Source organism: Natator depressus, chromosome 1, assembly GCF_965152275.1.
Source record: "Natator depressus isolate rNatDep1 chromosome 1, rNatDep2.hap1, whole genome shotgun sequence".
Classification (NCBI taxonomy): Eukaryota; Metazoa; Chordata; order Testudines; family Cheloniidae; genus Natator; species Natator depressus.
This window is the reverse complement of record NC_134234.1, coordinates 37,787,506-37,803,443: the sequence shown is the minus strand read 5'-3', so window position 1 is coordinate 37,803,443 and position 15,938 is coordinate 37,787,506. Positions and strand designations below refer to the sequence as shown.

Here is a 15,938-nt window from a genome sequence, read left to right as displayed (position 1 = left end):
GCCTGTGACATTTAAAGGTAGTTTAAGTGGTCTTAAAATTTCACTCCAAACTTTCAGATGGTTAAAAGTACAAGGATAACAGACCAAGTGGGGCTCAGAGAAGGTGACTCTCAAGTGGGAAACAAGATAAAGTTACTGTACAGGTGGTACAGTTCAGGAATTAGCACAGGACAGTGAAAGTGTTAGACTAACTGATCATTTCTGAAACTCGACAGATACAGTATAGAGAATGCCCAGGGAGAAAAAGGAGGGTAACAGAAACAAATGGTTAAAAAGGTGGTCAACAGAGAAGGCATTCAAATTAAGTATTAATATTAATAATAAATAATAATGAAGCATTAGTCATTTTGGAGAGAAGGAGTTTGAATCAGACAGACAATCCCAACTTCACCAGATTGGGGGAACGATCTCTGTCTAGTACCGATATGTAAACCAGAAAGTGGATTGAGACAGAATTTACCTGAAAAGAAAATTATTAAGGTAATTACAAAAGGGGCAAATGGTTAAAAAAAAATGGAGGAATAATGAGAAACAAAATAATCTGAAATAATCACATACTAACACTAAAACTACAGGAAATAAGCAAAATTAGGTAAAGGATGATATTTCAAGAAACAAGGCAGGATGTCTGTAATATATAAGGATATAAACTTTTCTAGAGAGGAAAAAGTAAAAAAAATGGGATAACATTACACTGTACATTAAAACACATACACAGTGAAATACAGACTGACTCTGAGGGAAAGCGTAAAAGTAAAAGTTTATGGCCAGACCCATATAAAACAGAGGGTAAATTCCAGTGGTCACTTGCTACAGACTACAATGAAAAATTGGATAAAACCTACTCAACTGTATAATACCAATATCACTACTCCAGGGCTCGGGAGTAATGGGGATTTTAATTATCTAGATATTTGCTAAGGCACTCATGGTAACATACAAATATAAGAAAGATTTTAAAGAGTCCTGAATAATTTTTGATTAAGAGCTGCAAAAGCAGCTAGGAAAGATGTTGCTATTGGTCACAGCCTAATAGCAATGACCATGGAGAAGAATGATTTTGGTCAAATGATCACAAAAGAATGACTTTTTCCATAATGAGAATGGAAGAAAAAGATGAAGAGACAGGAAATGAATGGAAAACACCACAAGAAACAGTCATACAAAACAAATGAACATTGGAAAAATATGCAAAAAGCCCGTGTGACTACAGTGATGGTACTCAAGGATCAGAAAAGACACGAACAAAGAAAAGAGGAAGATATTATGTAAGAGTGTTTGTTTCTTGTATAATTAAGAAGTAGGGCTGTCAATTAATTTCAGTTAACTCATGCGATTAACTCAAAAATTAAATCACAATTAAAAAAATTAATCGTGATTAATCGCAGTTTTAAGCGCACTAATAGAATACCAATTGAAATTTATTAAATTTTTTTATTTCAATTACAACACAGAATACAAAGTGTATACTGCTCACTTTATATAATTTTTTATTACAAATATTTGCATTGTAAAAACGAGACAAGAAATTTTACTTTTCAATTCACCTCATACAAGTACTGCCGTGCAATCTCTTTATCGTGAAAGTGCAACTTACAAATGTAGATTTTTTTTTGGTTACATAACTGCACTCAAAAACAAAACAATGTAAAACTTTACAGCCTACAAGTCCATTCAGTCCTATTTCTTGTTCAGCCAGTCACTCAGACAAACAAGTTTGTTTACATTTATGGGAGATAACGCTGCCCGCTTCCTATTTACAATTTCACCTGAAAATGAGAACAAGCATTTGTATGGCACTTTTGTAGCCGGCATCATAAGATATTTACATGCCAGATATGCTAAACATTCGTATGCCCCTTCATGCTTCGGCCATCATTCCAGAGGACATGCTTCCATCCTGTTGATGCTCATTAAAAAAATAATGCATTAATTAAATTTTTCACTGAACTCCTTGTGGGAGAATTGTATGTCTCTTGTTCTGTTTTACCTGCATTCTGCAATATATTTCATGTTATAGCAGTCTCTGATGATGACCCAGCACATGTTGTTCGTTTTAAGAACACTTTCACTTCAGATTTGACAAAACGCAAAGAAGGTACCAATATGAGACTAAAGATAGCTCCAGCACTCGACCCAAGGTTTAAAAATCTGAAGTGCCTTCCAATATCTGAGAGAGACGAGGTGTGGCGCATGATTTCAGAAGTCTTAAAAGAGCAACACTCCAATGCGGAAACTACAAAATCCAAACCATGGATGGATGCATGTCCTCTGAAATGGTGGTTGAAGCATGAAGGGACACATGAATCTTTAGCTCAGGGGTTCTTAAACTGGGGGTCGGGACCCCTCAGTTAGTCATGAAATTATTACATGGGGGAGTCACAAGCTGTCAGCCTCCACCCCAAACCCCGCTTTGCCTGCAGCATTTAAAATGGTGTTAAATATATTAAAAAGTGTTTTTAATTTATAAGAGGGGTCACACTCTGAGGCTTGCTATGTGAAAGGGGTCACCAGTACAAAAGTTTGAGACCCACTACTTTAGCGCATTGGCACATAAATATCTTGAGATGCCGGCTACAACAGTGCCATGTGAATGCCTCTTCTTACTTTCAGCTGACATTGTAAGCAAGAAGCCGGCAGCATTAGCTCCTACAAATGTAAACAGACTTTTTATCTGAGCGATTGGCTGAACAAGATGTCAGAGTGAGTGGACTTGTCGGCTCTAAAGTTTTACATTGTTTTATTTTGAATGCAGTTATTTTTTGTACATAATTCTACATTTGTAAGTTGAACTTTCATGATAAAGAGTTGCACTATAGTACTTGTATTAGGTGAATTGAAAAATACTATTTCTTTTGTTTTTTACAGTGCAAATATTTGTAATAAAAAACAAATATAAAGTGAGCACTGTACAATTTATATTCTGTGCTGTAATTGAAATCAATATATTTGAAAATGTAGAAAACATCCAAAAATATTTAAATGGCATTATATTATTGTTTAACAGTGTGATTAATTGCCCAACTAATTTTTTAATCACGTGATTAATCGCGATTAATTTTTTTAATCGCTTGATGGCACTATTAAGAAGAAAAAAATTCAAGCACCGTATTAGGCAAGAATTCATCGATTAGGCAAATGAAGCAGTCTGTTTAAGAATGCAGTTGAGGCACCATCATTAAAAGGTTTCCATTGGATTAAGTTCTTCAAAAATTAAGGCAAAGAAACTCCTGGAGCTAAGTGGGAGTAGGGTGCACAGGACAAAATAGCCCAATAAGGCTTTGTGAGCCACTGTGTTTTCTCTAGCTCAATATCTTCTCAATGCAGGAAGTTCTAGAGCAGAGGTCACAATTCTGTTGTTCAGGCACCAGTAAGATTTCTGGGGTCTCACAGAAGTATCTTTTTAGGTAAGTGCACTTCTTCCTTCTAGCAGCCTCACCACATTTGTGTGCATATTTGAAAATTCACTTGAAACACATACACAACAAAGCAGGGAAGGTTGGAATTCTTGTTATCTTGTCCCCGGCTGCTGGGAGGGAATGAGCCTCCAGCCTTCCTCTTCTCACTATACCAGTGGAAGCATCTTCCGTTTCCTGTCTTCTCTACTCTCAATTTCCTCTCTTGCCCCTAAACCTGGGTCTGTGAATGCCACTCTTTCCAAGCTGCACTCATGTCCATTTTACGCTACTCTTCCTGAGGAATGGAAGAAGGCTCTCTACAAGGAAGTTCAGCTGACCCAGTTCTACTCACTCAGACCAACGGACCACTCTGGCCATGTCTCCACTACCACTTATAGTGGCAAAAATTATGTCGCTCGGGGGTGTGAAAAAAGCACATCTCTGAATGACATAAGTTTCGCCAACCTAAGTGGTAGTGTGAACAGCTTCTCCTGCTGACATAAGCTCGTTGGGGGTGATTTAATTATGTCAATGGGAGAGCTCTCTACCATCGGCACAGAGTGGCTACATGAGAGATCCTATAGCGGCACAGCTGCATCGGTACAGCCTGACAACGCTTTAATAAACGTAAGTAGTGTAAAAACGGTAATATATTCCCTATATGTTTACGGTAGTGCCCATTATGTGCTACGCACTTTCCAGACAAGAGGAAACGGCCCTACCCCAGAGATCTCACAATAAAGATAAACAGACATACACATAGACAGAGGCTAAAGCAATTGGAAAATTCTCTTTTTAAAAAAGCTCCATATATATCATTATATATATATATAAAGTTGGTCTGCATACTGGCAACCCAGTATTGGCTTCAAATTGAAATAGGACAGTTGGTCCATTATGGAAAAGTTTTTCCAAATCCTATACGTATTCAACTTTTGGCTTCTGCACTTCTCTGGTTCCTATGTGGAAAGTTGTGTTGAACTAGATTGGGAGGCTGCAATCTCCTTAAAACCATGACAATAGTTGCATACCATCTCTAAAATCTTTTGTTGTGCCTTGCGAGGAAGCTCCAAAGCTTCATTGTGTTAAAGTTACTGCAAATGTACTATGCCACAAAGTACTTAGTAACACAATTTTTATTTTGCTAACATTCACAGTTTCTATCATTATGGCATTGAAGCATGGCATTAAATACTTTTATATCATGCCCTGAACACTGTTTGACTTAGTTTCTGATGAGTGAACAAGAGCAAGTTTTAGTTCTTAAACTAAGAATTCATTACAAAGGACCCATATCTTCTTATGATTCTATAAGGCAACCTCCAATTTTAATCACAGGGCTTTCATAATCCCTTTACTGTTGTAACATTCCTCTTCCTACCATTCTTTACTTCTGGGACAAGAGCTATATCAGTAGCTTGAGCTACTGTAAGAAGCTGCGTTGCTTAGGAATAAATTGCAAACAACTATTCAAGTAAAATTCTTAGATAGTTGTAGCAGGTAGAGCCCAGAGAATCTCTGAAGGCAGAAAATTAAATGAGTAGATCCATTACCTAAAGACTATACTCAGCATTCACTAAGTTACAGTGGTCAGAGTTAATGGTGAAACATTCTAGATACCCGGTTTGTCCTGGCAAGAAAAACTGTTTATTGGTGAACAGAAGCACTGAAAGAAAAACTGTACTAAAAGTTCTTTCAAGATGGCTAGTCAGGTGCACATTTTCGGCTCTGCCAAGGGAGCAGAGTTAAAATGCTGAAATTTTACCACATGGATTGAAGAGGAAGGGCAAAGCCTGGGGATAAATAGCACTGAAACAGAAAAAACATGTCCTTGATGAGACTAAAGGGAATAGCAATCAAAGTAGATGTGCTGAAAGAAAGCTACAAATAATACAATTGACACGTTATCCTTAGAAATTATCTGAAGTGTTAAAAAAAAAAAAAAAAAAGAATTGGCACCATTCCATCTGTACAACGCAGAAAAAAACTGAAGGGATGTGAAATAACTGAGTGTTAGGTATTATGCCACCTAAGGTTTAATAAAACTGAGAGTTTAACTGAAATTCTAAAGCAAATGGCAGTTTAATCGAAACATAACATCCGCCACAGTATCAGAGGCTCGTTCACCTGCACATCCACCAATGTGATATATGCCATCATGTGCCAGCAATGCCCCTCTGCCATGTACATTGGTCAAACTGGACAGTCTCTACGTAAAAGAGTAAATGGACACAAATCAGATGTCAAGAATTATAACATTCATAAACCAGTCGGAGAACACTTCAATCTCTCTGGTCACGCGATTACAGACATGAAAGTCGCTATTTTACAACAAAAAAACTTCAAATCCAGACTCCAGCGAGAAACTGCTGAATTGGAATTCATTTGCAAATTGGATACAATTAACTTAGGCTTGAATAGAGACTGGGAGTGGCTTAGTCATTATGCAAGGTAGCCTATTTCCCCTTGTTTTTTCCTACCCCCCCCCCCCCGACGTTCTTGTTAAACCCTGGATTTGTGCTGGAAATGGCCCACCTTGATTATCATACACAATGTAAGGAGAGTGGTCACTTTGGATAAGCTATTACCAGCAGGAGAGTGAGTTTGTGTGTGTGTGGGGGGGGGGGGGTGAGAAAACCTGGATTTGTGCTGGAAATGGCCCAACTTGATTATCATACACATTGTAAGGAGAGTGATCACTTTAGATAAGCTATTACCAGCAGGAGAGCGGGGTGGGAGGAGGTATTTTTTCATGCTTTTTGTGTGTATATAATAAGATCTTCTATACTTTCCACAGTATGCATCCGATGAAGTGAGCTGTAGCTCACGAGAGCTTATGCTCAAATAAATTGGTTAGTCTCTAAGGTGCCACAAGTACTCCTTTTCTTTTTGCGAATACAGACTAACACGGCTGTTACTCTGAAACCTGACAAAAAGGTTGTGGCTCAGAACATTTTAGCTGACAAAAGTAACTTGGGAAGCATGCAAGATACCATGATACTGTGTCTCCATGCCCTGAGCTCAGTCTGGTGCCTGAACTATGGTAGCAAGTGGAAAGCATTAGAATCATAGAAGATTAGGGTTGGAAAAGACCTCAGGAGGTCGTTTGGTCGAAACCCTTGCTCAAAGCTGGACCAATCCCAACTAAATCATCCCAGCTAGGGGTTGGTCAGAAGGGGTCTTAAAAACCTCTAAGGATGGAGATTCTACTACCTCCATAGGTAACCCGTTCCAGTGCTTCACCACCCTCCTAGTGAAACAGTTTTTCCTAATATCCAATCTAGACCTCCCCCTCTGCAATTTGAGACCATTGATCCTTGTTCTGCCATCTGCCGCCACTGAGAACAGCTGAGCTCCATCCTCTTTGGAACACCCCTTCAGGTAGTTGAAGGCTGCTATCAAATCCCCCCTCACTTTTCTCTTCTGCAGTCTAAATAAGCACAGTTCCCTCAGCCTCTCCTCGTAAGTCATGTGCCCCAGCCTGATCATTTTCGTTGCCCTCCACTGGACTTTCTCCAATTTGTCCACATGCTTTCTGTAGTGGGGGGCCCAAAACTGGAAGCAAAACTCCAGATGTGGCCTCACCAGTGCCGAATAGAGGGGAATAATCACTTCCCTCGATCTGCTGGCAATGCTCCTACTAATGCAGCCCAAAATGCCGTTAGCCTTCTTGGCAACAAGGGCACACTGTTGACTCATATCCAGCATTTCGTCCACTGTAATCCCCAGGTCCTTTTCTGCAGAACTGTTGCTTAGCCAGGCAGTCCCCAGCCTGTAGCAGCGCATGGGATTCTTCCGTCCTAAATGCAGGACTCTGCACTTGTCCTTGTTGAACCTCATCAGATTTCTTTTGGCCCAATCCGTCAATTTGTCTCAGTCTCTCTGGACCCTATTCCTACCCTCCAGTGTATCTACCCCTCCTCCCCAGCTTAGTGTCATCCGCGAACTTGCTGAGGGTGCAATCCCATCGTCCAGATCACTGTTGTGACAGCATATGCAGAGTTCTCTCCTACAGTGCAGTTTGCACAGAAAACTTGTGGAAAGTTTTGCTCACATGCATACCCATATTTTGAGAAAATGCAGCACCCTCACTGGGGACTCTCACTCTGAATCTTGTGCAACAGCACTATCACCAGACAACCTAACTGAACTGGTCCAGAAGCTGTTTGCTGTTTCCCCATTGGAGTAAGCTACATCTGCCAAAATGGGCATTCTAATTACCAATTTAAGCAGCCCACATAGAGGAAATGAAGCTTAGAAGAAAAAGCAATGGGAATATTTGGGTTTCAAGAATATCATATGTTGGGACTGATGTGCATTAGACCCATTAGCAAAAAGAAGCATGAGATTTAGAACACAGTTTTAGCACTATGCCCAAATCCTGGGAATTGGGATTAGCTGGCTGGTTCTGGTGATCTCTGCGGAAGAGAAGGGGAGGCTACAATAGCCTCTTTATCCCTTTCACTCCCACTCTGTGCTGGATACTGTCAGTGGATCCACCCAGCAGGAGATACATTAGCCCCAACCAATACCCCAGCATGCAGCTAATGCCTCATGCTGGGTGGTGTGCCACCATGTAGCTGGAAATCACTTTGCAAACCACTGTGCTAGACTGGTATTTCTTCCTGTGTCTTCCAAACTGTAAATTCTTTGGAGGCAGGGACCATAAACCCCTATGTATCTGTGCAGTGCCTATCACATATGGACAATATCTTAATATGAAATAAACAAACTTCATTTTATTTGACTAAAAAAAAAAAAAAAAGTTCCATCACAGAGATACCTATGCTTTACAAAGATACCAGCATTGTGAGAGAAATCAAGTGCATCTTTGATAGGAAAATTCACTTACCAGTGAATAATGTGATTAATCGGAGTACTCCTATGTTAAAGTGGGTATTCACCCATGAAAGCTCATGCTCCAATACGTCTGTTAGTCTATAAGATGCCACAGGACTCTTTGCCGCTTTTACAGATCCAGACTAACACTACCACCCCTCTGATACGTAACACCAACAGTGTAACAATGATTTAACAGGTCAGATTAGAAAACTAGAACACTAAATCAAAAGGGGTTTACAGTCTGTGTTATCAAAAGTATTTTGCTATGTAAGCTAAAGGCACCTGGCAAGAAAGAGAATTACTTACTAATTTAAACACAGATGTGATGACTCAAGTACTTATTTTAGAATATGAAATTTGATTTGCCAGGATATTACAGTGATGGACACCTTAAAAATGTTAATAAGCATTTGAAATCCATTTTATACTACACAAACATACTACTGAGGAAAACAGGCTGGTTGAGATAGCTATTTTAAATGAAACCTAATGTTTTTTTTATGGATTTTCAGCCCAAATACAAGCTTAACAGTAAATCAATTATGTAAATGTAAGTTGACTCTCGCTGTAATTAATGAATCAATCTTTCTTGTCCATACGTGATTTATTTTGCTGACCCAACGTTATACCAGGATTCACAGAATCTTGTAAAGTGTCTTATAGGAATACATAAAAGAATAACCACAGCAAAAACCACACGTACTGATAGAGATTTAACATGCTGTATTCCAGAAACTAAAATTCCGTGTATAGTGCTCATTAAATTTCAAAACAGACAACTGTAAAATTGTAGGATTCATCTGTACTAACATTAATTTGAAAAACTGTCTCCAATTTAGATATCATGTTCTAATGTGCTGTTCCCAGTAACAGTAAGTTAAAGAACAAAAATGTGGAACACTTTATAATTCTGCTACACAACCATTTGCACAGTAGTAAGAGAAAAATCAAATAGCAAATAATTGTGTTCAAAAGAACATTTTTCCTCTTAATGCTACATAAAAATGCCTTCTTCAACAGCATAAAATTTACAGATCTTTCCTGTAGTGGTGAACTCTATTTTAAACTGCTATCTTACAAGTTTTCATGGCACTATTATCTATTCAGAAATATTTCTCACAGACTAAAACTAAAACCGATGACAGTGCGGGGAAAGGTGGTAGACTGGGTAAATACATTAACCCATCTCTGAAGATCTGGGGTTTCACATCTGCCCTTAAATCATTAATACAAATTAATTTGATGGTATCAAACTATTCTGAGTGGCCACTGGACCACATCCCAAAACCACCACCAAATGCAGCACAGTTCAAAAGCTCTCCTCAGTAGAGGCCCAGAACTGGAACAACAGAGACGCTGTAGAACTAAGGTGCGCTGCAAAGCAGTTCAAACAGCAAGCTAGAGGATGTCATGAGAATAAAATGACACTTGAATTAATATGGATGAACTTTAGTTTGGGATTACAGTATGAGAAAATAATGAAAAATCACAAGGCAAGATATAAAAGAAATATAGTTTCAAATCTAGATGCTAGTACAAAGAGGAAAAGAAGAGAAGACAGAGCATTGACAAAAAATCAGGAGAAAGGGAAGAGCCTGTAACAAGACAACATCACCTGGAAGAACAGAAAATATAAAGAAGATGGTTGAATGAGATAAGATATCAAAGAAATGGAAACCCATTAATAATGGAATTAGTGTCCAGACAGTTTCCACAAAGTAAGCAAAATTATTTCCAAGGCTCAGGGAATTTGAGAGAACCATGTAATAGGAAGGTGATGGGTAGTATACAACAAATGATTGTAAGAACCATCTTGTAAAGTTGTAGTTGGTATACAATTAGTATAAATACTAAATAATATAAATGGAGCAAATTATGATATTCAGCTGCTACAATATAGCAAAGAGCTTGAAACAAACACTGAATTTTCCAAAAAATAACAGATGGAAGTTATGCTAACAATACTAGAAGACCAAGCTGCTAAACACTGACTGTTAAAAGTGTTTGGTGTGCATTGCTAAAATATTTACAAAACAATCATTTATAAAGCTCACAGTAGTAATCCTTTCGTTCAATATGAGTGTGATGGGTTCCCCCCAGGGTGCCACTTGGAACTGGGGTACCACTTAACCCAGCCTGACCCACCAGCCTTGGCATCCTTTCACACACTGGTGCTGTGATAAGTTGACAAGCTCTCCAAGCTTGCTCTTTCACCAGTATACACACAGATACTGATAGGGACACACCCATCTGCAGCTTCACACTAGGATGCTGAGATCAGCTCTGCATGGGAAGGCTCAGCTAAGGCACCTCCCAGTTGCTAAGGCACGCACCCACCCTCTGGAGTGTAAACCCAAAATTATACCGTCTTGCATTGCACAGGGAACTGTACAGAGTAAGCTCATAAAATTCACCCCCTCCCTCAATGTGGAGAGAGATATGCAACAGCTTTCTGCCCCAAGTTATAATTTCCACACACTTGTTTTAAACAAAACCAGAACAAGTTTATTAACTACAAAATATAGATTTTAAGTGATTATAAGTGATAACAAGCAGATCAAGGCAGATTACCATAGTAAATAAACAAAACTGCAAACTGATCTTAACGCACTAGATAGGTAGGGTAGGAATTAGCAAATTCTCACCCTGAGCGTAAACAGGCTGGCAGATTTTTAAGGCACAAGCTGTCTTGGCTTTCCCAGCTTTTCATACACAGCCTAAAAATCTAGCCTGGGACCATCACTTCTCACAGTTGAGTTCTGGCCCCTTAGATGTTGTGTGCGTTGCTGTAGGGAGAGTGAGGTACCATCACGATGTCATTGTCCCCTTTTTATATCTTCTTTCCACCTGCTGCAAAGCTCTTTCTCTCTGACCTGGGTCAAACAGCACTACACAATGGGAACTCTCTCTGAGAGGTTTCTATTGTACACAGTTCCTGGGGTAATCCTGGTGCTTGTGTGCCTTTCCTCAATAAGCCATTAACAATGTTTAGCCTTTTTACTGTTGTACCTGAAAGGCTGCTTGCGGGTGTTTTCAACCTCACATGTTTCAGTAACAATTACATAGCCAAACTTTATAATTTCACATACAATCCAATGAGATATTACTATCTAGCAGATCTAGACTTTTAGAATGATACCTCACAAAGCATACTTTGTACAAAACATATCCTAATTACATGACAGTGGGGTATCAGGGTGTCACAGTGAGGATGAAGAAAAGAGCCATAGATGTCATGTTTAAAGCACTTTTAAAGCTTTAAGGAATCTTTCTGCACATATTTTCAATTGCACATAGCACACAATTGTAGAAAAACTGCTGGTGACTAACTTCATTGCCTGTTAGAGTCAAGTAATATTCACATCAATACTGTCCCCCACACAGTGAAGCATGAACTTGATTTCTGAATGAAATATGTAGAGTGGGGTGATTTCTCTCCTCCCAGAAGCCAATAAAAATGTCTCTCTTTTGGGACTATTCTTGAAGAAAAACACATGCAAATTCAGAAGACAACACTTTCCCGTCAATCTGCTCCTTGATTCTAACATTTCAAGAATGATCTGGGATCAATCCTATATTAGTATATATCAGTTATATGCATGGTACACATGGTAACAACAAATTAATTCTTAGGTGGTCACCTCCTGATGTGTGTGGAAAGTCTACAAATGCAACAAGTCACCTCACAGTTCATAGGGTTAAAAAACAACAACTGATAAATCACCCATATAATAATGCAGTGGCTTTTTATTACATGATTTGGCATTGCAGTATTGCAAGGAGTTGGTAAAAGAATTTAGGATTATAAAGGACAGGATAAGAAACCAGCAACCAACACATCTAAAATTGTAGTATTGCTCAAAATATGATGACATTTAAGTGTATTTAAACATTCATGTTTAAGTTCCTATATGGTAAGAATAAAGCTGTGGCCAGTTGATGATTCATTGTGTGCACAGGCAGAGAGTTTTAGGCCAAGTGCACATTTTAGTACTTGTCATAGTTTTCACAGAGGAAACAGATCCTAAAAACACCCAAATGTCAATGGAAAACTTATCAATGAAATGCAGACCAGGACTGGAGGCTGATGGCAGTGGGGTGTGGGAAATGGACTTGGAATTGTGCTGGAAGGGACCATGAACCAAGGGGAAGGGACTATGATTGGTTCTGGGCAAGGAGACTGGAAGCCACTAGGGAGGGGGTAAAGAGAGACAGGTCTGACAAGGAGCCAAGGTGCCAAAGGCAGGGAACCGGGATTGGTTGTGTAAAGAGACAAGGAGCCAAGTTGGTGGAAAAGAGACCAGACAAGGAGTCCCGGGAATCACTGTGGATGCAGGCAGAGAGTTAAGCCACGGAGCTGGCGGGGGTGGAGGTGTTGACTGGGGGAGAAGACAGAGCACAAGGAACCAGGGAAAGCAAGAGAGACTAAGACTTGCAGGAGGGATCTGAGATGAGAAATCTGAGGAGTGTAGACAGGAGGTGAGGGGAATGGGTCTGGGATGAGGAACAAAGGTTGGACAACACATGGGACATGTTGGAGGCGACAGGACAGAAGGGGTTAAACTCGGGGACAGTGGGCAGAAGAGTCTGCGCCAATTAGAGAATACTTCAGAGTCTGGAATGGAAGCCAACATTTCAGGTCTTCCCATTCCTCTGCTGTCAGCAAATATCTGTAAAACCCACTGGCAAAGTGTCCCATCCCCCTCTAGTGGTGGTCTACATAGAGAAGAGCCACCTACTACTGCTCTCAGTTCCTCCATTAGCTCAAGTGGCAGAGATCTGCATGGGGGATCTAAAGGTTCCAGGCCTGAGTGTCAATATGATGCCACAGATGACTTTTTTTTCCAGTTTGCTTTATTAAAAACCTAGAAAATTGCACACAAAAATTTATGTCATTAAGGCTACAAAGTCAAGCACTCAAAAGTTAAAAAATGCCAGAATTAAACCTGTCTGCAAAAGCTTAATTCAATCCCCTTCTGTGTATGCATTATGACACACTCTTTAATTACATGATCATACGTTATTTTTTCCACAGGACCTCTTTTGAATACTTGACTTTGCAACAGTAATGATGGTTCCTTTAATGACATTGTGTGTGTAATAGGATAAATCTCCTATTGCAGTCCCCCGGGAACACTGGGGAGTAACATCTTAGGCAGACTGCCGTTTATCCAGTAGGGCCAGGCTTACACACCCCAATAAAATAAATATACACATAAATATATGTACAGGCAGGAAAGTCCAGGATGTTTGTCCTTTTTACCAGTGTCTGCAGAGAAGCTCATACCGGAAAAACTTTATCCCTCTGCACTTTCTAATGCTAGCTTCCAGTCTGCCTCTTCCCCTTTTCTCCCACTGTTCTCCACTGTTGTTAAGTTTGCACAGGCAAGAAGGCAGTCAACCAGAGCCAACAGCAGCTTGAGTTCATCTCCTTGTGAAGAATCAAGTATTGGGATGAAGAAACTACAGGAGGGTGGATTCTCCCTCTCCCTCCACCTGCTGACAAAGTGTCCCACCCCCCTCTAGTGGTGGTCTACATAGAGAAGAGCCACCTACTACTGCTGTCATTTCCTCCATTAGCTCAAGTGGCAGAGTGGGGGAAAAAGGAAGGGAGAGAGGAGGAAATTCCATTGAAGGCCAAAAAAGAGGCAGAGGCAGATTGAACAGGGTGGAAGATGTAGACCTTATGGCTAGAGCTACCACCACCAAATGGGGACAGCAAGCCACTACACTTCAATTAGACACTGGTGGCTGGCCTATGCTAGCTGACTAGGGCTAGCAGGCCTCAGGTTGTGAGGTTGTTTAAGTGCAGTGTAGATGTCCAGACTCACGCTGGAGCCCAAGCACAAGGATCCTGTGAGGTGGGAGGGTCCCAAAGCTTGGGCTCCATCCTGAGCTGGAATGTCTACACCGCAATTAAACAGCCCCACAGCCCGAGCTCCATGAGCCTGAGTCAGTTTCTAATTGCAGTGTAGACATACCCTAAGCTTCCCCCACAAGATATACAACAGGTGAGATGTCCGTGGTTGTTCTGGGGAGGGTCATGAGGCCTAAATAACCACATCTTTTTATATGCTAGTCACTTTACTTTTGGGGTTCTCTTATCAATAATTTTGTTTTGCTGCTTTAATATGAGGCCTTTACACCGTTGAATCATTGGGACTGATGAGCCACCAAATGCGATATATTGGGTAAAGGAATTAATGGCTTTTTGTGCTGGTAGGAGAGCAGATATTTGAAAACAGGTCTGAACAACAGTTTTGAGGGCCTGATTAAGACTTTTTTTTTTTTTTTTTTTTTTTTAAAGACCCTTAAAAATTCAACTGAATGCACACACATCTCTGTGGCAGCTGGGATCTTGATGACTACATGACCCTGGATTATTTTGAAAACTGCCACTGGAAAAGTTTCCAAATGTTGGCAACTATGGTATTATCAACCAGCATGGAGATAATAGTATTCTGATTGCTGATTGTAAAGGAACTGCTTTCATAGCTAGTAATAAGTGCAACTGCAGAGGATCTTGACAGTAGGCTAACTAGGAATGCAAGCTACATATTCCAAAAATGTTAACAGAAGATGAAGTCGAGCAACTAGAGGAGTCTGATTTAAAACTTGCACTGTTTCCTTAGTGGGTGAAGAATTGGACAGTAACAAAAACATCTAAAAGATTACCATACCTCATCTGGCAATTATTTATTTTTACACAGCACCTTTGAGGTGCATTCATGAGATTTGTACACGGATAAGACAGGAACCGGATGGAAGATCCTATGATCTAAATAAATTCAGTACAGATGTGGGAAGCCAGGCGGTGGGTTGCTCAAAAGAATACCAGAGGTGAGTTCAAACTGCAAAATTGAGAGCCTCATGGGGGTTTTGGTTGAGCCCCTCTTCGAAGAACAACTACTGTATATACATAATATTGTATTATCTGTATTACTATAGAGCCTAGAGACACAAATCAGGATTTAAGCTTCATTGTGTTGGGTGCTGTACAAATGCATATCACCCATAACATGAGAATATACTGCTATTCTCTGACTGGGACAGTAACTCATATTCTAGTCATAAAGGAAGCGTTCAAACTTCATATAGAAGAGTTTTGTGTAAAAGCTGCTGTAGACACTAGACAATTAGATCTGGATCTAGTTTCAGATTTCAAACATGCTCAACATTTGGGGTGCTCAAGTCTGAGGTTTCCAATTCAGGCCCTACTCTAATTTATAATACTGGGGAAAAGTTACAAGGAGCGTGGTGCATTTAGCACAAAAATCACAGTCAGAAGCAACGCTTTGACCTGCTCCTAGAAATGTATGTGGAATTTGCTTTCTGAATGCAACAGATAGGGAAAATATTACCGCTTTAAAAACTTGTGGTATTAAGGTAGAGGATTTTCAAATGCAGGTGGCTAAACAATATTAATGAGTCAGTTAACCATATAACACTGAGCTTCTCAAACAGCAAATCACTATGAATAATTTTCTAAAGAACCACTCATTTAACACCGTCACATGCTAAGCCAGCACATTGATATTCTGAAATTCAAAAGGGGATAAAAGTAATTTTAAAAAAAGTAACTGACTTTAAATCATAAGATGTCTCTTTCTATAGTATTTAAAATTTGAGTGTGAATACAGTACAAATGTAAGTGATGAACTAACAGTACTAGCTTGAGCCTGGCATTGGTCAGAGACA

General features: G+C 39.7%; 1 protein-coding gene across 1 annotated transcript in view; it reads right to left on the bottom strand.

Moving 5' to 3' along the window:
* The window catches only part of DDX10 (DEAD-box helicase 10), a 336,928-nt gene that overhangs the window by 67,411 nt on the left and 253,579 nt on the right, over positions 1–15,938 (bottom strand). The window lies entirely within an intron of this gene.